Genomic DNA, 22494 nt, shown 5'->3' with positions numbered 1-22494 from the left:
CCCTATTAAAAACCTTTGGGCCAAAACCTTGGAGCTTTTAGTTCCACTTCATTTAAGTATTTAGAGATTTTGTGAGTGAGCTATGAGTAAAACACTTTTATGTCACACTTCCTGTTTTCCTTCCTCCCTCCCTTCCTCCCTCCCTTTTTTTTTGAGACGGAGTTTCGCTCTTGTTATCCAGGCTGGAGTGCAATGGCACCATCTCGGCTCACTGCAACCTCCACCTCCTGGGCTCAAACGATTCTCCTGCCTCAGCCTCCCAAGTAGCTGGGATTACGGGCATGCACCACCACATCTGGCTAATTTTGTGCTTTTAGTAGAGATGGGGTTTCACCATGTTGGTCAGGCTGGTCTTGAACTCCTGACCTCAGGTGATCTGCCTGCCTCCGCCTCCCAAAGTGCTGGGATTATAGGCATGAGCCACCACACCTGGCCACATCTTCCTAGTTTCAGAGACACATAATTCTTGTTCCATTCCTAAGAGTTTGGGGCCCATTTATAGTAGACCCAGAAAGACCTTGATGCTGCCCCTAAATTTAATCCTCAAAATGGCTTCTTGGCCACTTTTCTTTATCAGATAGTACCTAGAATCTCATTAAGGCCGTGGTTAATATAAAAATAGCTTCTAGCGCTGCACAGAGGGTCTGGGACTAACATTCATTCACTTGATTGCATTCAGGTTTCTGTTAATTTACCCATTGAATGGTGGCAACTGGCAGTTGTTAATCCTGCAGGTTTATGTATAAACTATTACATTTATTATGACTGCTTCAGGTCTGGCCTGTCTTCGAGCTGACTTCTGTGTATATGAGTGTTTATATTTGTTCATGTGTGTATAGAACTTTCTCTTCCAACATCTCGCTGTGGGCGGGGAAATGACTTTTTTTTTTTTTTTTAGAGACAAAGTCTCACTCTGTCACCCAGGCTGGAGTGCAGTGCCAGGATCATAGTTCACTGTAACCTTGGACATCTGGGCTCAAGTAATCCTCCCTCCTCACCTCCTGAGTAGCTGGGACTTAAAGGTGTGTGTCACCATGCCTGGCTAATTTTTAAAGTTTTTGTAAAGACAGAGTCTCTATTGCCCAGGCTGGTCTAGAACTCCTGGCCTCAAGTGACCCTCCCACTTCGGCCTCCCAAAGCTCTGGGATTACATGTGTAAGCCACTATGCCTGGCCAAAAATTACTTTTGTTTTTTCTTTTTTTTTGAGACAGTCTTGCTCTGTTGCCCAGGCTGGAGTGCAGCCTTCACCCCGGGTTCAAGCATTCTCTTGCCTCAGCCTCCTGAGTAGCTGAAACTACAGGCACGTGCCACTGCGCCTGGGTAATTTTTGTATTTTTAGCAGAGATGGGGTTTTGTAATGTTGGCCAGGCTGGTCTTGAACTCCTGACCTCAAGTGATTGCCCACCCTGGCCTCCCAAAGTGCTGGGAATACAGGCTTGAGCCACCATGCCTGGCTCAAAAATGAGGCTTCAATGCCTAGAAGCACTACATTATTAGACCTGCAATAGGTCTAATAATGCACCTTACTACTTGGAGTCTAGGAATCCTGGCAAGATCCCCACATCTACTGTGCTGTTGCCCAGAGGCAAGCATAAGCAGCTGAGCCTCAGAGAGAGCTTACAGTCTACCAGGCTAATCCTGTTGGCAGGCCGCTAAGAATCTCCTGAGGAAGAACAGCTTCATTATCATAGTAATCTGCAGTCTTTAAATGATGTCTGCAGTGTTTTGAGATGGAAGAAGAACTTTTTGTTGCCATATAGGAGAAAAACTTTCAGTTTTAACACAAAACAAAACTTCATGAAAATAGAAGAAGGAGATCTAAAATTCTCAGTGACAGTTTTCTAGAAGGATTGGTGGAAACAGTACTTCAGAACTTATCTCTTTAATGTGTTGGAGTGATCAGGGGACTTTCACAGTATTACACCTGGTGTCTGTTCAGCTGCATATTGTTACTGGGTGTTTGGAAAGGGGCAGAGATACTACTGTGGCAAGTCAGTGAACTCTATTGTCTATCAAGACTACTGTGTTTTGAAGGAAAATTGAGACTTTCCTAGCTTTCAATTGTATGTTGTCAATTACCTCAGCCAGTCAAAGTCCAAGGTTCCCCATTTGTGTCTGTGTCCAAGTCCAAGGTCGACTCTGTGGTTGGTTTAGCCATGGTCTTTTCAGGGACTGAATCTAGCTGTCATCACCATTATGTGGCAGCTACTAGTTGTTTCATATCCACTATGTGCAAGGCATTGTGCTAGCACTTTATTATGTTATTTTAATTACCCTGAATAGCAAACAAAATGAAGGAAATGTTAGCGCTTTAACAGTTTTTGCCAGAATTTTCTGAGAGAATTGCTTTATTGGGGAAATAACTTTGATAAGTGCTAGGGTAGAGAATGAGTCTCCATCTCCAGACTTGGTTGGCCAGTACAGGGACTCCAGAGGCAAGGGAAGCTCCTCAGCATCATAGAAGTAGAAAAACTGGATCTAGTTCAGAGAGGACGGGGCTGAGGAGAAAAAGAAAGAGGCAGGGAGACAAAGTGGGTAAGTATTTGCACAGTCACGGCCTTTTACGAAAACGTTCCACACTAATGACCACAAATTACTGGGCGTCAGTAAAACTCTGGAAATAACTACGTTTAAGTATTTGGGGAAACTGATGAAAAGTCAGTTTTGTGTCTGGCATTATTTCATGCAGAGCAGAGAAAGTACCTGAGCACACAAGGAAGCCAGAGTCTGAAGAGACCAGGAGAGAGTCAGTTTCTGAAAATTTACTCACATCTGAGGAAAATATACCTTATCCCTGGCCATGGGATTGGGGATTCAAAGCAGTCTTGTGAAAATATCAAGGGCAAGTGGACCCTAGATAGCATATAAGTTACAATAAGTATTATCCCCATTTTACTAGTAGATAAACTGTAAAATTGGAGGAGGTGCATTCTCCCCAAAGATCACATAGGAATTCAAACACATGTCTCTTTCAAATACTGGATTTTTTCCTTAGCCATAATGTTTCTTTTGATTCCTAATGGCCTTCCTTTCCTTCACTTTTTAAAACAACATTTATAAGGTCATGTACCTGAAACCTTGTGCCTGTTGATAAGACTTTTGATGAATAGACTGTCCTTTTGTGTTGAATGTGACTTTGAGACCCAGCATGTTGCTAGCATTTCAAAAAAGGATGTCCCTCTCACCTCCATCTACGACTTGGTAAATCAGAGCCTTCTGTTGATGTCACAAAACCAGACTCCACAGAGCAGTCAGAAAATGGGACTGCTTGCTAGCAACTAGTTCTCCTCATGGTTCTAACTTGGCTTCCCTTTTATCCCTTCTGCCTTTCTTTCCAGCTTAAGAACTTGTCTCTTTGTTGATGTCCTGTTCTTTGTTTTGGGCATCTTGTTTGTTTGTTCTCCCACTAGGGCATCTTTTTATAAGCCAAGACTCACTTCTCTTCCAGGTCCAAAGAGTTCTTCCCTAGTAGTGATCTTTTAGAGAGATTTCTATCTAGGGTGGGGAGACAGAAATCCATTCCCCTTTACTCCAGTAAATTCATTTTTTAAAATTCAGTTGTCAAAAGTGTGATCAGGAATAGATAGTTGGCCAGATTGACCCTTAGGTAGAACTTGGCTGTTTTACCTATCATTATAAACTAAAATATGGGCATAGTTACTTCTTTCTCAGGCCTGATAGTAGCATAGTCAAACTGAGAATCTTGTGATTCTCTCCCCGACCTCAGCAGTTTATATATAGCGGGCAGCTACACATTTTCTTAACTTCTGGTTTTCAGTGTGAGGGAGGTATCTTGTTCTAAGCTTGTTGGCAGAAGAGATAACCAATGCCCTGAGCCCCAGGAAGCATGTTCTTTCTGGCTGCTCTTTTCTCAGTCCGTTCCTAAGTTGGGAAAGTCCCTTTCTTCCATTCTCTCTACCCATCACCATTCTGTCACCACAGTGTTAAAATAGAAAACAATTTTTTTCTTTTCTTTTTTTTTTTTTTTTGAGAGAGAATGTCTCACTCTGTTGCCCAGACTGGAGTGCAGTAACATGATCACAGCTCACTGCAGCCTCAGTCTCCTAAGCTCAAGTGATTCTCCCACCTCAGCATCCCCGACCCCAAGTAGCTAGAACTACAGGTGCACACTCCCACACCCGACTGATTTTTGTAGTTTCTGTAGAGATGAGGTTTCGCCATGTTACCCAGGCTGGTCTTGAATCCCTGAATTCAAGCAATCCACCTGCCTTGGCCCCCTAAAGTGCCGGGATTACAGATGTGACCCACCAAGCTCAGCTCAGAAAACATTTTGACCACAACTCTATGTATAATAATCATCTATCAGTTGTGAAAGTAGCATTGTTTCCCTGCATACACTATTCATAAGTGCATTATTGCCGTCATCTGGGATTTGTTATCTGTAGTTTTGGGTTTCAGAGAGTCTCCAGGGGCTCTTCACATTGAGTTTATCCACTTGTTTGGACATCTTCCACCCAAGTAGTCAACAGAGCTGCTAAGGAGGAATGCCACGATTTCTAATTCCTTGCCCTTTCCCAGTTGAGGAAGAATGCTAAAATAGTCAAAAGATAGCAGGTTGGAGAAGGAAAAGCCACATTACTACTTTCCTCCAGACAATTCCTGTGTGATTATGTCTGAATTTATAAATTCCCAGTGAGTATGGGAGATTATGTAAAATAGCTTGAATGTTCCTGGTGTGTCAAAAACAGGTTTTATGAGGGCCTTAAGAGCCAGAAAGGATGGATATATGGGGACAGATAAAAGGATGGAATGTAACTTAACTTTATAATGAGATGATTCTCTCTTTCAAGGACCTTGTTTTTGCCACTGAGATTGTAGCTTTTATATTAGGCTTGCGTGTGGTGGCAAGTTATCAGAGCTCCATGCTACCAAATTGAATTCACATGAGCGTAGCTGGTTAAAAAAAAAAAAAAAAAAAACTGTCAAAAGAAGACCTCCTAAGTGGAAACAGTACAGACCCCAAACAGCTTTAACTTATGTGCAAGAGAGCAGTAATATGTACTTGTCCATTGGATTAGAATTTTTCCCTTTCACTTTGGATTACATCTCATCCTAGAGCCTTTTTCCTTTGTTCTTCAAACCTTCTTTAATCTCATTTATCAAAAACATCCTTTCATTTTTAAAAGATATTTTCTAAAATTCACTTTCCAAGCAATTTCAGCACTAGATAGAATATGGTACGATTGGTAATATGATATTCATCAAAGCCAAATAGTTTTTTTCAGTGTTGTTTTTCTATGGTATAGCAGTATCACATTTGCATGGCTATTTAGTTACATACATTATGTGATTTTCTGCCAGGATTCAAGCCCTAAATAGTGAACCTTTGAGAATTGGGATCTAGAAGAAATCTCTCTCTCTTTTTTTAAATTGACCTGATTTATATAATCGTGGATATGAATTTTATAATCAATTTTACTCTGCCCAGATAAGAAGATAGCCCTTGTCTGCACAGCGCTGATAAATTTAAGAAAAATAAGCTCTTTCAAATACCTTGAGCATCTTAAAGGAAAGATACTAAATAAAAACAGTCACTAAAATTTTAAACATCTTTAGCCCTATAGAATTTTGTGGTTTTTTTTTCCTAAAGAATTTGACATACTTTCTTAGTCCTTTCCCTGACACATATCTAGTCATGAGAAAATTCATGATTAAGGATTCTAGAGGTTTAGTCTGTACTTCGTATTTTTATTACATATCTCACTTGTTTTTCACTGGCTTTGTTTTTGACTCATTTTAAATTGTTAAACCTTGGAACTTGTTGATATAGTTCTGAGGTATAACAATTTATTCCTCATTTATCAAGACAAGTGGTCTCATTGTAACACAAAAATCAGTCTGTTTGGAATTGTAGAGAATACCTGCTGAGAGGGTGTGTTATTATCCCATGTTGTAATTATGCACCATTGGCCTTTAAGGTGTTGTTTTTCTGTGTGGGTGGACTGAGGCCCAGAGTAGTTAGGATGACTTTTCACAGATTATTGCAAATATGTGGAAGACTCTGGATCAAATTCCAGCGAGCCAGTTCTTGGCCTCTTGCAGCTTAAACCTTTTTACTGGTTATGTATATTTCCCTGGATGGCACAGCACCACCCTGAAGTTTACTTTTAATATAATGAAACTCAGCAGCCAAGTAATTTAAATGAAATCATTGAAATAAAGATGAAAATAAAAAATAAAAAACACATGACCTAGAAACTAAAGACCATTACACAGACATAATCATTTTAAGAATTTTCATTTTTCAGCGATTCTTCCTAAAAGGCTTTTATCTGTTCTTACTCATCTTCTGAAATCCTTTTAAGTTCCTGTCCATTTGTATCAGAATATCTCTAATGACAGGATATAGCTCTTGTAAAATGTAGCCTGGCTATCCTTTAAGAAAGAGAAATGTCTGGTAGTATAAAAGCGAAAGTGTGTTTTCTGTAGTTAAGTTCTGTTAACTGAAAAAAAAAAAAAACAAAAAAAACAAGATCTATAAATTTAGAAAAAGACAGCTTTATTTCTTGTAAAGGGTTACAGCCATCAGGGTGGAAATAGCAAAGGAGAAGTGGACTCTAGACAGCATAGAAGTTACATATTACCCCCTTTTTACTGATGGATAAACTAAAATTGAAGAAGATGCATTTTCCCCAAAGATGACATAGGAATTCAAACATCTCTCTTTCAAATACTGGATTTTTTGCCCATACTGTTTCTTTTGATTCCTAATGCCTTCCTTTCCTACACTTTTTAAATATAACATTATAGGGTCATGTATCTGAAATCTTGTGCCTATTGATAGGACTTTTGATGAAAGACTGGGAAAGGGTATTCCAAAGGCTATTCGAAGGCTGGGAAACACGGCCTGTAGTCAAAGCCCTGAGACAGGACCATGAAGGAGGGTTTGGGGTAGGGGCATTATGCTGACCAGATTAGCTAAACATGCGTATTCAACAGATTACAGGAGGATCTATGAATATTCATGAAGGTGGCCCTGATGTATGAGTTTTAAACATGCATGTTACATAAGACTCATGTTCACCTTGTGGGGAAGACTTGACATTTAAATATTACAAGTAGACCCTGTACATCAAGAGGTCTTTTCAGGACATGGCACACAAATGTGCAATCTTTATACAATCCACTAGAGCCATCTCATGGCTGGTAGTCTTCTCATCAGGAGAAAGTTAACAAAATCACTCTCTTGTCCAATCAAAGCTGTAGTTGTGGCTGGTAGAACCAGAGTTCACTAAGTCAGTATCTGGTAGAGCTTCAAATTATCTTAAAAACAATATTGCCTGTCCCAAGGCCAGTGCTTGTTTAGCTGCTAAAGAAAAAAACCTGTGGCAGTTAGAACATAGTTTATTCTTTAAGTGTAGGGGTTCATGACATAACCCTCGCCTGACATGGCCTTAGATCCTGTTTATAATTTGGTACCTTATTACTACAGAGTCTGTTCTCTCAGTCTTATGATATCCACTTTAACATTAATGCTGAAAGGTTGTGTCTAACCTGCAAAAAGGTGGGGGGCGGGGTATAATGAGATGCACCTGACCCCTTGTCACGTCATTGCCAGAAACTCAGTTAAGGTTTTCTGGGGTCTCCTTTGTCCAGAGGGGTTCCATTTGATCAGTGGGGAGCTCAGGATTTTTAGTTTACATTTCTCAGTGAGCACCTGAATTTCTTCCTGAGAGCTTTAAAGAAAGTCTTTATGAAATAGATGACAGTTCCTGTTTTCTCATGCTACATAGGAAAGTTGCTTGCCTTAAATCTGCTGAGTGATTTTTCTTTTTATATTAAAAATGGAAAGGATAATTTTCCATCTGGATGAAAATGTGGGACTCATGAAGGCTTTCTCAGCATCAGAACTAGATGAGCCCAGCGTCCATTCAAGCCTGAATTTATTATACTAAACCACTCCTGGTACCAAGCTTCTGTTTTAGTCCATTCCCACACTGCTGTAAAGAATTACCTGAGACTGGGCAGTTTATGAAGAACAGAGGTTTAATTTACTCACAGCTGTGCAGACTTAACAGGAGGCATGATTGGGAGGCCTTAGGAAACTTAGAAGCATGGTGGAAGGGGAAACAAGCACATCCTACCATGGTGGAGCAGGAGAGAGCACAAAGGGGGGAGGGCCACACACTTTTAAACCACCAGATATGAAAAGAACTCTCTGTCACAAGAACAGCAAGGGGGAAGTCCTCCCCCATAATGCAGTCACATCCCACCAGGCTTCTCTAATTCCACATGAGATTTGAGTGGGAACACAAATCCAAACCATATCATTTCAGCTTGCATTGATGACCTGGGCCATCAGTGCAATAAGGGAAATGCTCACAGTTGGTTCTGATGGAAACACAGAACTCTTGGGTGCTTAGAAGAAAGGGCATCAAGCTTGCTGTTAGAGTTCACCCTTGCAGTAAATGCTAGAGTATGATTTGTGAAGCAGAGAGAGTTCAGGTACTTACTTGTGGCAATTTGGTTCTTTCCACCTCCTACAAATTCTGCAGTTCTTCCTTCCATGGTAGATGTTGTCATGCAGAGTATTGCACTTGGTTCTCCTTGAATGGGGCTGTTTTCAAGATTGCTCCTTAAGCCCAGGTGGTTGAAAAAGGAAATTGATTTCAGATTGTGCTGATGTGCAAAATGCTTTAATCAGTGACTTAAAGTGACTGCTGGTGGGAAACAGCAGAAGCTCTTAACCAATTAAGATATTTAGGAAAGGATGTTTGACTTTTGTTAAAAAAAGTCACTAATCAACTGAAATGTGTTAAGAGGAGCCAAGAAACAGCTAGGAGTTCCACTTAAATGTAATAAAAGTGTTTGGGTCCTTCCCTTTCTAATTGCATGCCCAAGGCAAAAAATATGCTGACACAGAAAGAAGTGGCAAGTGTAATTTGGTACAGTTAGCCTGTCAGATCCCATGTGTGTCTACATAAAATCTAGAATAATGTCATGCTTGCTTCTTTGGCCAGAAAGGGAATTTAATTCCTTTATAGAACAGTTTCAGCAGGGATGGAGAGTATTACCAGCTTAGATGTCTTTGGAAATAGGAGAAAATTTAACTTGTTTTTAGAGGTTCCTTATGGACAGTTGGAGAAAAATCTTCAGCTAATAGTTATAATTAAAGGACCATTTTCATTTTCCTCTGTCAGATTAAACTACTGGAATCTGTAGTTATCTCTTCATGTTTCTCAGTGATAATGAGGTTCAACCATAACACTCAGGGTAATAACTGTATTTCATTGGTTGGCATTGAAGTCAGGAGCCATTGCTCACATAAGAACTACTTAACGATTCCCTTGCCCTTGGAATCCAGTAGTGTTTTCTTGGGCCATTGAGGGTAAGTTATGCTGTCTAAGTTTTCATGCTTAACTCTGTGATAGAAACACCTAGTTTCTCTCTGGTTTGTGGTAAATCTCTACAATCTCTTAGATAAACTATACTTATTAATTCTACTTTTTAAATGGTTTATTGAAGTAAAATTTTCTATAAAATATACTGGTAAGTATAATTTGATGAACTTTTATAAATTATAAGAGTTGTAAAATTATCACAATTCAGTTTAAAGAACATTTCTCTCACACCCAAAAATTCCTGGGACCTGTTAATAGTTAATTTGGGTCTGGAGTGCACACCAGTGGTGGGGGGTTGCTAGTTGATGCCGGCCTCAGTGACATGTTCTGATAATCTTGAGTTACTGCCCTATCTGTTGAATGGGCTGGCACCATCTTGGGCTTGACCGGTTGTAATTTATCTGCATCCTTCAAGTAATCACTTGGTGGTGGAGCATTCTCTTAAGTACCTGGATTGTCTCTGGAACTTCTAAGCTAACATAATTAGGCAAGCTAGCGATGCAAGGTAGTATCTGGTGGAAAGGAGGAGAGTAAAGGTTATTTCATAACTAAAAAGTTAATGCAAAGGGCTTCAGAAGGAAAAAGGGATTAAAAATAGAGTACTCAGATACACCCTTTGTTCTTTTCTAAAAATGTTTTAACTACTCTAGGTTATTTGCATTTCCCATGTAAACTTTAGCATCAGCTTCCCTCCCTCCCTCCCTCCCTCCCTCCCTTCCTTCCTTCCTTCCTTCCTTCCTGGAAACAGTCTCACTCCGTCACCTAGACTGGAGTGCAGTGGCGCAATCGCAGCTCACTGCAACCTCTGCCTCCCAGGTTCAAGTGCTTCCCGTGCCTCAGCCTCCCGAGTAGCTAGGATTACAAGCGCAAGCCACTACACCTGGCTAATTTTTATGTTTTTTTTTTTAGTTAGAAACGGGGTTTTACCATGTTGACTAGGCTGGTCTTGAACTCCTGACCTAAAGTGATCCACCTGCGTTGGCCTCCCAAAGTGCTGGGATTATAGCTGTGCCCTGCCCAGCTTTTCAATTTATGTGAAAAGCCCACTGGTATTTTGATAGGGATTTCATTGAGTCTATAGAATAGTTAAGGGAAAGTTGCCGTTTTAATAATACTGAGTTTTCTTATCCATGAACATTTATTTAGATCTATTTACTTTCCCTCTATAATGTTTTAATGGTTTTTAGTGTACAAGCTGTACACCTCTTTTATTAAATTTATTGCCAAGTGTTTTACTCTTTTTGATGATGTTATGAATGGAATTGTTTTTTAACTTTATTTTTGGATTGTTCGTTGCTGGTGTATAGAAATACAATTTTTTGTTTGTTGATCTTATATCCTGCGATATTATTAAACTTACTAACTTTTGCATTTTTAAAAATATGCCTCTTAGGATTCTCTACATAAAGGATCACGTTGTCTACAAATAAAGGAAGCTTTACTTCTTCCTTTATAACTCATAATGCTTTTCTTTTTTTTTTTTTTTTCTTTTGATTATTGTACTGGCTGGAACTTCCAGCACAGTGTTGAAGAGAAATGAGAGTGAACATCCTTGCCCTGTTCCTGATCTTAAGGAAAAAACTGTCTTTCACTATTAGTGTGATGTTAGTTTTAAGTTTTACTCAGATTTCCTTTGTCAGCTTCAGGAAGTTTCCTTCTATTTCTAATTGGTTGATAGTTTTTATTATGAATGGATGTTGAGTTTTGTTACATGTTTTTTCTGCCTCTGTTGAGATGATTGTGTGATTTTTAATCTTCTACTAATAGGATATATTAATTGATTTACAGTTGTTAAATCAACCTTGCATTCCAAATATAAAATCCAGACATCTATAAAAACCTTTTTATATGTAGTGAATTCATTTAGCTAATGCTACAGTTTGAGTATGTCCCCCAAAGTTTGTGTTGGAAACTTAATCCCCATTCTAACAGTGTTGAGAGGTGGGACCTTTAAGAAGTAATTAGGTCATAGAGGCAGCATCCTCATGAAAGACTTAAGCCCATTATCACCAGAGTGTGTTAGTTATAAAAAGGATGAGTTTGGCCTTATTTCTTCTCTGTCTCTGGCTTGCTTCTGCCTTCTGAGGTGAGGTGACTTTCTTCAGATGCTAGTGCCATGCTCTTAGACTTCCCAGCCTCCAGAGCTGTGAGCTAAATAAATAACTGTTCTTTATAAATTATCCAGTCTTGGGTATTCTGTTATAGCAGCACAAAATAGACTAAGACAGCTAATATTTTGTTGGAATATTTGTTTGTTTTCTTGTTTTGCGTGATGTCTTTGTCTGGCTTTGGTAACAGGAAAATACTGGGCTCATAGAATGAGTTAGGAAGTTTCCTTCTCTTCAAGATTTTTCTTATTTATTCTTTACATATTTCATATAATTTACCAGTGAAGCCATTTGAGTTCTTTGTGGGAAGCTTTTGTGTTGTTTTGGTTTTTGAATTTTGAGATTGTTTCATATGAAGGTAATCTTAATGCTCTTAAATTTACAAATATGCTAATTTAAATATCAAATTCTATTTATCCAAAACACACATTGTAAACATACAAATATCTCTTCTCTTCACATGTCGGTGCCCATTCATGTCATGGTTTGGAAATGGGGACAGTATATTCTCCTTAAGCTACAAGTCAGCATATGTTTCTTTATAGTTAATTTTAGCAAAATTTATACAAAATAGTAATTAGCAATAATCTTCTTGTTAACACAAAAGAAAATTCCTTCAAAACTGCATTTTGTTAAAGTTTCTGCACTAAAATATAGAAAAACTACACAAATATTGAAAAGTTTAAAATTTCCTTTTTTTTTTTTTTTTGAGACAGAGTTTCGCTCTTGTTACCCAGGCTGGAGTGCAATGGCGCGATCTCAGTTTACCGCAACCTCTGCCTCCTGGGTTCAGGCAATTCTCCTGCCTCAGCCTCCTGAGTAGCTGGGACTACAGGCACGCGCCACCATGCCCAGCTAATTTTTGTATTTTTAGTAGAGACAGGGTTTCATCATGTTGACCAGGATGGTCTCGAGCTCTTGACCTCGTGATCTACTCGCCTCGGCCTCCCAAAGTGCTGGGATTACATGCGTGAGCCACCGCGCCCGGCCCTGATTTTTAATTATATTGTGATTGGAGATCATATTTTGAATGGCTTCAGTCCTTCTGAATTTATTCAGACTTGTTCTTATGTGGCCTGACGTATAGTCTGTTCTGACAGTTGTTCCCTATGGCCTTAAAAAGTACGTGTATTCTCCTGGTACTAGGTCAAGTGTTCTGGAAATGTCAGGGCAATTTGATTGATAGTTTGTTCAAATCTATGTCTGTTGATTTTCTATCTAGCTGTTTTCCATGATGTTTTGAGTACTGAAAGTTATTCACCTTGAGAGTGTGTATGCTAGTGAGACCTTTATAATTTTTGTCTTACCTAGCTAAGCCAGCTTGGGTCATGAGATCCAAGTGATTTTATCCAATTTTTACAGGGTAGCACTAAAGAAAACATTGTCAGTTCAGTTAATAGAGTATATTTTAAATAAAGGTTTTTGGGTGTTGGCATTTTAAGAAAAATAAACTTAGTTATGTGTACTGCAAGATTATACGGGTTTCTGAATCCTCTGTTTCAAGGGAAAAATAAATTTATGTTAGTAGAGGATATTTACTAAGTACTGGGAAAATTGTGTAGATTTTAGGAACTTGTTGGAACAGAAAAGTGATTATTAGCTGTGAGAAATAAAAGTCAATTTTAGTGGCAACAGGTATATCAAGTACATCAAGTCTTAGATCAATGTTTATAGATTTGAAAAATTAATTGGTTCATTTGTTTCTTCTTTTGTCCCATTTTTGTCAAGCATGCATTTACTTTGTTTGACTCCTTTTTTGTCTCATGTACTAAGAAGAAAATATAACTAAGGTTGAACTATCCCACAGTTGGCCCCATTTCTAATTATTCTTAGATGGATTGTAATGAAGCCAGCAAGACTTATACATTGGAATTTTAAATGTGTGGGATTATAAGGAGTGTAGAAGCTGCAAACCAAAGATAAGATATGCCTGCAGATCTACTTCAAATTTCCTGATGACAGTAGATGAAATGAAATTATTTCTAAGGGCTTTTTTTTTTTTTTACCACTGCTCATTAAGTATATGAGTAATAAACAAAAAGAACAAAGTATGTGGTTCGGAAAGAATAAAACAAAAATGAAGTTAAAGGATCAATGAAGTATCCTAAGTGTGAACCCATGAAAATTGTCTTCCCTGGGTCTCACACATATTGGGGAAAAAAAAGAAATTGTCTTCCTGCTTAGAGCTCACTAGAAATCAAAACAATTGTTTATTGTCTCCTGATATAGCAGTGTCTTATATGTTTCACGATGATTTAGTTGTTCCTTGGGCTTCTCATTAAAAATAAGTACATGCTTATAGGGGGAAACTGCAAATAGTAATATAATCGCGTATAAAGTTAAAAAGTGGACATCTCCTCTTTATTGCCTCCCTCCCTTTGAAACTCTGCCCATACTCACATTCTCTCTCTTCATAGGAATAACCTGCTCATCCCTACTAATGCTCTATATTGTGATCAAGATAGTTAATTATTTTAGGGTATAATAAATTGGGGATCTAGTCAGAGACAGTACATTTTGGGAGAACCCTCCATCCCCAGTGGCATTAAGCAACTTGATTAAGAAAAGAAAAAGGCGTACAACTAATATGGGACGAGGCATACTTAGTAAGCAGCAATAACAAGCCAGGATGTGTTCATGCATAAAATCATGACAATGTTGGATGTGGTCTCATCCCTGCTCACCTGCATATATCTTTTACATAGCCTGTTATTCTTTGTGCATTTCCCCCTTCTGTAGAGCTTTATTGTAACCATTTCCATCTCTGTAAAATTAAGGGAAGGAGGAGACAAAAGAGAGTTCTAGACTGTTTACTCCCCTAAGTCGTAGCCAACACTAAATACACAGCCTATGAGTTTAAACTGAAAGAACAACAAAAAGTTGTGTTCATTCCCTAGGCTTTTAGAGGAGTAAACCAGTGAGGCCTACGCCATTTGTTCATCCATTCAACAATTATTTGTTGAATGCCTACTATGTGCCAGTCATTATGCCGCAATGCAGACAGTAAACAAATAAGAAAATATTTGTCAAATGGTGGTAAGCATTTGTGCTAATGTCCTAGTGCTGCAGTAATGGAGTACAGCAAACTGAGTGCCTTAAAGCAATAGAAGTTTATCCTTGCACTTCTGGAGACTAAAGTCCAAAATCACAGGGTTGCTTCCTTCTGAGAGGTGTGAGGGAGAACCTGTTCAATGCTCACTCATAGCCTTTGGTGACAGCTGGCCGTTCTTGCATGCCTTAGCTTGTAGATGTATTACTCCAATCTCTGCTTCTCTCTTAACAGGGAGCTCTTGTATGTCTGTATCCAAATTTCCCTGTTACAAAGATGTCAGCCCTGTTGGATTAAGGCCTGCCCTAATGACCTCATCTTAATTTGATTACACATCTGCAAGGACCCTCTTTCTGAATACGGTCACATTGTGAGGTTTTGGAAAGCACAGGAATCACGGGGGTTGGGGGTAGGGAGGCTATATTCAACCCATGACAGCACTATAGAAAAAAGATAAAGTAGGATACTGGGATAGGGAATGGTTGGTTGAGATGGGCTTATTTTATGTAGAGGATCAGGGAAGTCCTCACTGTTGAACAGATGACTGGGGACAGTGGGAGAGAGTGTCTAGTGGACATCTGTGGGGAGAACTTTGCAGACACAGGGAGCAGCATGTTCTTGAGAAGCTCAGGATGAGTATGCTTGGCTAGAAGCATCAGGGAGGGCTGTGTGGATGGAGCAAAGAAAGTAGGAGCTGAGGTTAGAGAGCTGGCTGGGGTACATATCACATAAGACCTCCTAGACCTTTTGCTTTTCTCTGAGTGAAATGTGAAACCACTGAAGAATTCGAAGTAGCAGATGATTTTATATTTTCTACCATGTTGAGCTAAAGGGCAAGGTTGAGGTAGGCAGATGAGTTAGAAGGCTTCTGCATTAATCCAAGTGATGGGAGGTAGTAAGAAGAGGTCTGAGTTTTGATATGTTTTGAAAGTAGCATTGGCAAGTTTGGCTGATCATATGAATGTAGAGTGTGAGAGAGAGAAAGAAGTCAAAAATAACACCCAAGATTTTTGGTCTGAACAACTGGAAGGAATTGCCATTTGCTGAGAAGGGGAACATACAGTAAGTTGGTCTGGACTTCAGGAAAAAGGTCTGAGTTGTGTGTATGAATCGTGGAGAAGGAGCCATACAGACTATAAGGCATGAGACTGGAAGAGATCCTTGAGTAGTGGAGAGGCAGGGGATCTAGGGCACAGGTAAAAGGGATAACTTAGATGACACACAGATAGTTCAGCAAAGACAATAGGACAGAAGGCAGAATATATGGGTGCAGATGCAGGTAGGTGGCTACTTTGAAGAAGAATTTGTGAAGGGGCTGGGCGCAGGCTCATGCCTGTAATCCCAGCACTTTGGGAGGCCAAGGCAGGTGGATCATTTGAAGCCAGGAGTTCAAGACCAGCCTGGCCAACATGGCAAAACCCCGTCTCTACTAAAAGTACAAAGGCATAGGCCTGTAGCCCCAGCTACTTGGGAGGCTGAGGCACAAGAATCACTTGAACCTGGGAGGCAGGAGGTTGCCACAAGCTGAGATCATGCCCTTAAACTGGGGCAAAAGAAAAAGACTCTGTTTTTAAAAAAAAAAAAAAGAAAAGAAAAGAAAGAATTTCTGGAGGAGGTTGGCATAACCTGGACCTTTATGGTAAAGGTGGATAGGACATGCCTAAGCGATGACGTGTCCTGCTGCTATCAATGGAACTTTCTCCAGAAATAAGGGGCATTGTTGCTGTTGTTTTGCCCTTGAGTTTTTTTTATTTCTGACCACTTTGTGTCTACTTTTCTTCTAATTTCTAATTGTCTTCTAATTTACTTCTCAGGTCTGTCTCTTCCTTTCTATCATAACTATCCTAGTTTAGGTTTTCATTATTTCATCATAGGATAGTTCCAGCATCCTACATTAATTACCTTTAAAGTTCTCCTTCATTTCTGTCCTTATGTTTGTACAGATTTAACTTCTTATAGCACAGATTTTATTCTGGGTCAGCCCTTCTTAATTACTCCCATTCAGTCTCCCATTTGAGGCTTGCCACAATCTGGTCCCATTCTGCCACTCCTGACCCATTCTTATACAGATTCTCTCTGTGAACCTTGTGTTCAAATCGTATTCCTGCTAATGCCCTTACAGCATCGGCTTTCTAAAGCCAATTAACTCTTGAAAAAAATGTCCATTCTTATCTTCACCCCAAATCCTACTCTAAAAAGATGCCTGTGATTTGAGAACCAGTATATCTTTGGATCCCAATGCTGCGTTGTAGTTTTATTGTAGTATGGACTCATCTTATATACTGCTGCTGGTCTGCTATCAGTGAGACAAAATGACCTCTATCTGGCTTTTTTGGTTTTCATTGCTGACTTTAATAAAACAGTGCTTAGGAGTAATAACAATTTGAATTTTTGAATTATAGCAGATTTACTTCTCTGGTTCTTTGGATCAGTTCCTAAGTCTTAGCCCCATCAAAGAAGAAGTAGAGAATATAACATGTCTGTATTTTGAGCTCTAGAATATTATACAACTTTCTTCTTAAAATCAGAAAAGGATGGGGGCAGGGAGAATAAAAATAAAAAGAAGAATCTGAAAAGTCCTTAAGGAATGATACTGCATAAACACAAGGCATTATTTATCCATTTTTAGAAGGAGTTATCACACAGAATACAGTCTTTCTAAAATATCTGGTACCTAATATTTTCTTTCAAAAAAAGACTCAAATTCTTGACGTGTCATAGAAGACTTGTATGCTGTCTCCCCCTTGTCCAACTTCCCCAAAAGCACATTCAACAATGGCTGCCTCTTTCTCTCCTTGGTGAGGAGTCTGACTCATCACTCACTCAATCTCTTCAACTGATACATGCATTTCAGTTCCATTCAATTACCAACTTTTAATTGAATCCCATTGCCAGATTGGTTTTGTGTCCTTGTTTCCTCTTGGCTACACTGTTACTATGACTACTTGGTATCTTACTTCCTGTATTAGTTTGATGACATCTACTCAGGTATGAAGCTGGATAGAGACCATAAAGTTGTTACAGTACCAGTCACTATTCTCTTGCATTTTTCCTTTCTCCTGCTGCCCGTTTGGAATGGAATCAAGCATGGTGATAAGGTTCTTGATTCTTCTCTATCAATTTTATTTTAGTAAGCATTGCCAAGTTTTAGAATTCTAGGACCTTGGAAAATTGTGGACACCCTCTTTCTCTGCCCTCCCTAGCCTTCACCCCTGAGCACAACACATTTTTTCAGGCATATGGCATATACATTTCCTAAAAAACTGAAAGACATCATTTCCTCATTGAATGAGAAAGTCTTCCTTTAGTTTCTTTCTTATGTCAGCATAATGTCTCATAATTATACTTTAAGTGCACTCATTTGTAGAATTGGGGAAAATTAGTCACACTAGGCAGTGGATGTTCTTTGGTCTTTCGTTAACTGTTGTATGACCTATAAATATTAACTGACGACCTTCAGGCTTTATGAGATATGGTTAGTGCTTTTTAATGGTTAAATTGAATATTTTTAATAAAAAATTAAAAACCATAGAATGCCACGGAAGCATTCCACTTACCGGGAAACTTAAAATTTGCCGGCTGATCTGGGAACAGATCTGGTCATATACCCAAGCTGTTTAAGATGAGAAATATCATTTATCAGAATAAAAATGTTACATCATAATGCTCTCTTATATAAAATGAACACACAGCCAGTGGGCTAACTGGATGTCATTTCTGTAGTTTCTCATTAACTCACACTACTGTATTTGTTATACAGAGTGAGCTAAGGCCAAGAGACCTTCCATATCATTCTTCCTGCTGTGGCTACAAAGTACAACTCACAGCTAGCTCAAATAAAAACAGAAATAAAAGGAGAGAGATCTCATAGTCTGCAGGAATGATTCTGACAATAAAGACTTTGCACTTACTCTGTTCCTTGTGCCTGGGGTTTTAATTTAACACATCAATGAAAAGGCAGCATTTAAGAAGGGGGAAAACACCCAGCAGGACTTACTTTTATTAGTGCAATTTGTAAGAAATTACTGCACTTAATGAGGAAATCATTAAGCATGAAAAAATGGGCTGTGACTGAACTTGTGGAGCTTAAATGGTGAGGTTTTAATTGAGTTTTTTAGTTATTGGTAAGAAGAAGAATAATTCAAAAATACAGGGCTGCATCCGTGTGTTGAGGTGGTCAGCACTTTACACACCTTAGTCCAATTTCCTGTGCCACTGGTCATGCATGATATTATGGCTGTGGTGTTCTCTGTCATATCTACTGATTTTTCTGTTCTGAGGAGGAGGAAAGGAACTTCTGTTAGATGGAGGGCAAAGAGCTAGCAGAACAATTTCTCGAAGGTGGAAGAAGGGTAGGATAAGGCAAAGGGCAGAGCTGTGTCTGCTTCTTAGTCTAACTGCTTACAAAAGATGACAATTTAAATGTCATTTTTAGGTTACTAAAGCTTACGCTTTTTCCCTAGTTCTGTATTTCTTTTGTTGCCATCCAGTGATTTGTTTTTCCTCAATCAGAATATTCATTAAAGACCGTACAACAAAAAACAAGAATACCAAGAGCAAGGAGCACAAACCTTCAGGGCAAATTCTTCCTGGAATCTCACATCTGAACTCTTTTAGAAGTGGAAGCAGAAAGAAGGATGTTTAAGAAATAAGTCAGCATTTTTTCTTTTTTGTAATTTAGAGAAAAAATATTTAAGGTACTTAAAATTTCAGAAGTACCTTTCACTTCTGAGAGGACCAGAGTGCCATGGGAAGTGCTTGGTTGCCTCCAGTACCTCTTGTTTATTTTCATGGTCCACACAGTTGCATGTCACAACCATGTTAGACCTGAAGGAAATGGAGATGTATGTAGCTCTGAAGATGTTTCAAGTAGAAGTGGAAACAATATTTTTTACATAATTTTTTCTAGAAATACAGCTTTAAAAAAAAAACAAAACTAAAATGGCTGTGGAAAGCTTTACATACGATTTTGGACTTTTTCAGTAACTTTTAATTGAATTTCATTGTATTCTACCTCACTACGAGGAAAGAAACCTGCAAATTTTAGCTTCCCTTATAATTTAAACGATGCCTTGCTGATTTCTGTGTTTTTGAGTTGGAGTCTCCCTCTGTCGCCCAGGCTGAAGTGCAGTGGCAAGAGCTCAGCCCACTGCAACCTCCGCCTCCCCAGTTCAGACGATTCTCCTGCCTCAGCCTCCTAAACAGCTGGGATTGCAGGCATGTGCCACCACACCCAGCTAATTTTTGTATTTTTAGTAGAAACAGGGTTTCACCATGTTGGCCAGGCTGGTCTTGAACTCCTGACCTCAGGTGATCCACCTGCCTTGGCCTCCCAAAGTGCTGGGATTACTGGCATGAGCCACTGCACCTGACCTGATGCCTTTCTAATTTCTGTGTCTTGAAAGTATCCAATTCATAAAACGGGGCATCCCCTGTGCGTTCTTAACAGCCGGTGCCCTGAGATCCCCTCCTCACCTTCCCTTCTTTCGTATGCCCTGCATCTGAGGGAAGTGTGGGCAGAGCTGGCTCCTGCAGGTTGCATTTCCCAGGCTCTCATGTCTAAAGACTTCCTACTGGGTTCAGCATGAGAGCTATTGGTAGGAAGTAGGGAGGGAGAAACCAGGGTGTCTCTTTCTCTCTTTCTGTGTTGGGTAGCATCTTTGGTCCTCAGTGGCTTCAGCTCCCATAGGACAGATCCCTGAGCTCTATTTATACCCTTTCTTTTCTTTTTCCTGCGCACCAAGGGAGGCTAAGAGCTTCTTGCTGTTACCAATCCCTGGGTTACAGTACCATTCTCAGTTGGCTTTAAACTCTTCATAACCTGTGAAACAATTGCCTGCCTTAAATCTCCTGATTTGGAGTGATTTATATTCTTTGGGTTGGATCCTAACTGATACACACACAACCTCTACCCACAATGGCCAGTTTATATCCAATAGTAAAGAGGCATAAAGAAAGCCTGTTTATATGTTTCTTAAATTGCCTATGTTAAAACAGATTTCTTTTTTATCAGGCAAAAATATTTTATAAGTTTCTGGCTTAAGCAATGCAATTTACATGTGGATTTAATTTATGGTTGACTAGACTACTTGCCTAGAGTTTTATTTGCTAATGGGTATTATTCCTGTTTATTCTCTTAATAGTGAATTACTTGACCTTAATTTTGATTTAGGCGCTTGATTTTTATTGTCACTTTTAATTTTGTGTTATAAAGATGTGATTGTCATTAGCTATATAAATTTGTTTTTTTCTTTTTCTTTCTTTCTTTTTTTTTTTTTTTTTTTTTTTTGAGATGGAATCTCACTCTGTTACCCGGGCTGGAGTGTAGTGGCATGATCTCGGCTCACTGCAACATTCATCTCCTGGGAACAAGCGGTTTGCGGCTAGTTTTTGTATTTTTAGTAGAGGTCGGGTTTCACAGTGGTCAGGCTGGTCTCGATTGCCTGACCTCAAGTGATCTGTCCACCTTGGCCTCACAAAGTGCTAGGAATACAGGCGTGAGCCGCCACGCCTGGCCATAAATTTGTTCTTAACATTTAGAAGTTATTTAACTGCTGACATTTGCAAAATGTACAGCTTTTCAGTAAGTAACATTTACATGAGGAATTGAGAAAATGAGAAGAATTAAATTGGGAAATATCCTAAGTGATGACTGAGTTCAGCCAAATCGTTTGAGGTGTCTTTGCAGTCTTTTATATATAATTTGTGACAGATGAGGGAACCTACTGCTTTTTGGGCTCTGTCAGTTGGAGGATAAAGTCCCACATCACTTTGTTGGAAACATCTTTGCAAAGAACAGAAGGAGTGAGTAAATGTAATGTCAGAGGCAGACATGCACATGGCCCTGAGCGTTTTGGCCTTGGTGACTGTACAATGAGAAGGGAGGTGTAGTCCATTTTATAGGACTTTGGGTGGTGTTGAATGTTTTCAGTAGGGAGGAAGAATATGTATTTCAGATTATCAAGAAAACTCTGCCCTTTTCCTCTTCTATAACATTTCTATATCTGGATAACATTTTGAATATGATACTAAAGTATCATTGTATTGAGATTAATTTTGTATATTAACATCTGTACTCGTTAAGAAACTAGGTTAGTATATGACACCCGTATCTAAAGCCTCAAAATCCATAACAGGCATTTGAAGTAATCCTGGAAATAGATGACAGCCATTTGCCTAACTTAGTATCCTAAGATGGATGGCCCTTCCAATGGCCATTTTTTATTTTAGTTACTAATGAGTATTATTGAGTCACTGACTAATTCTGAAGAACATTTTGGTGAGTTATAATTGGGGCTGTAATTTACTGAGTATGAAGACTGATAAGCCATTCCTTAGCCCTGTAATTGATGTAGAAGCAGAGAAAAGCACCCTGATGATCAGCATTTTATGTGGGGCAGGGAAGTCAAAAGCATAATCCCCCTAAAGTAGAATATTATTTTTGTCAACCATTTCTACATTTTACTTTTATTAAAAATGGCAGGGAAATGTGAAGTGCCACAAAACTTTGGAAGGGAAGTCTCTTGTCTACATCCCTTCTGATGCTGAGTATATTCAAGCATCATCCATCACAGCTATTCCCTGGTGTTAAATGGTTCATTATAGTCAGTGAACCACAAAAGTAGTCTGGGTAGAGGGACAGAATTTAGAATCATGGACCAAATGTACAAGCCATGTAACTGAGTATTCTTAGAAGGCCAAAATCTGGTTCTTTGTATTCATTGGGTTTATTGTAAGTTTGGATATGTTTATCCACCTGTGTTTCGGAACACTGTGATGGAAAGAGTCTAACATGTAAATAAGAAAAACTAAATCCATATAGGCCCACAGATATATGAGGACTTCATTTTTTTTTTTTTAAACAAAGAAACTGAGTATTGAGTCTCCTACTACTTTCTTTTACAAAGTGTTTGTGGTAGACTGGACTACCTTCTTTCCTATATCATTGCAAATGGATTGTTGGCTTGGGTATTT

The 22494-nt window shown here is 39.1% G+C and overlaps 1 protein-coding gene across 1 annotated transcript in view; it reads left to right on the top strand.

The window, feature by feature from the left end:
• The window catches only part of XRCC5 (X-ray repair cross complementing 5), a 95549-nt gene that overhangs the window by 55575 nt on the left and 17480 nt on the right, over nt 1-22494 (top strand). The window lies entirely within an intron of this gene.

This window comes from Sapajus apella, unplaced genomic scaffold (genome assembly GCF_009761245.1).
Source record: "Sapajus apella isolate SASKATOON/1434 unplaced genomic scaffold, GSC_monkey_1.0 scaffold10, whole genome shotgun sequence".
In the NCBI taxonomy this organism is placed as follows: Eukaryota; Metazoa; Chordata; class Mammalia; order Primates; family Cebidae; genus Sapajus; species Sapajus apella.
Note: the sequence above shows the minus strand (reverse complement) of the source record. Positions and strands in the feature narration are given on the sequence as shown.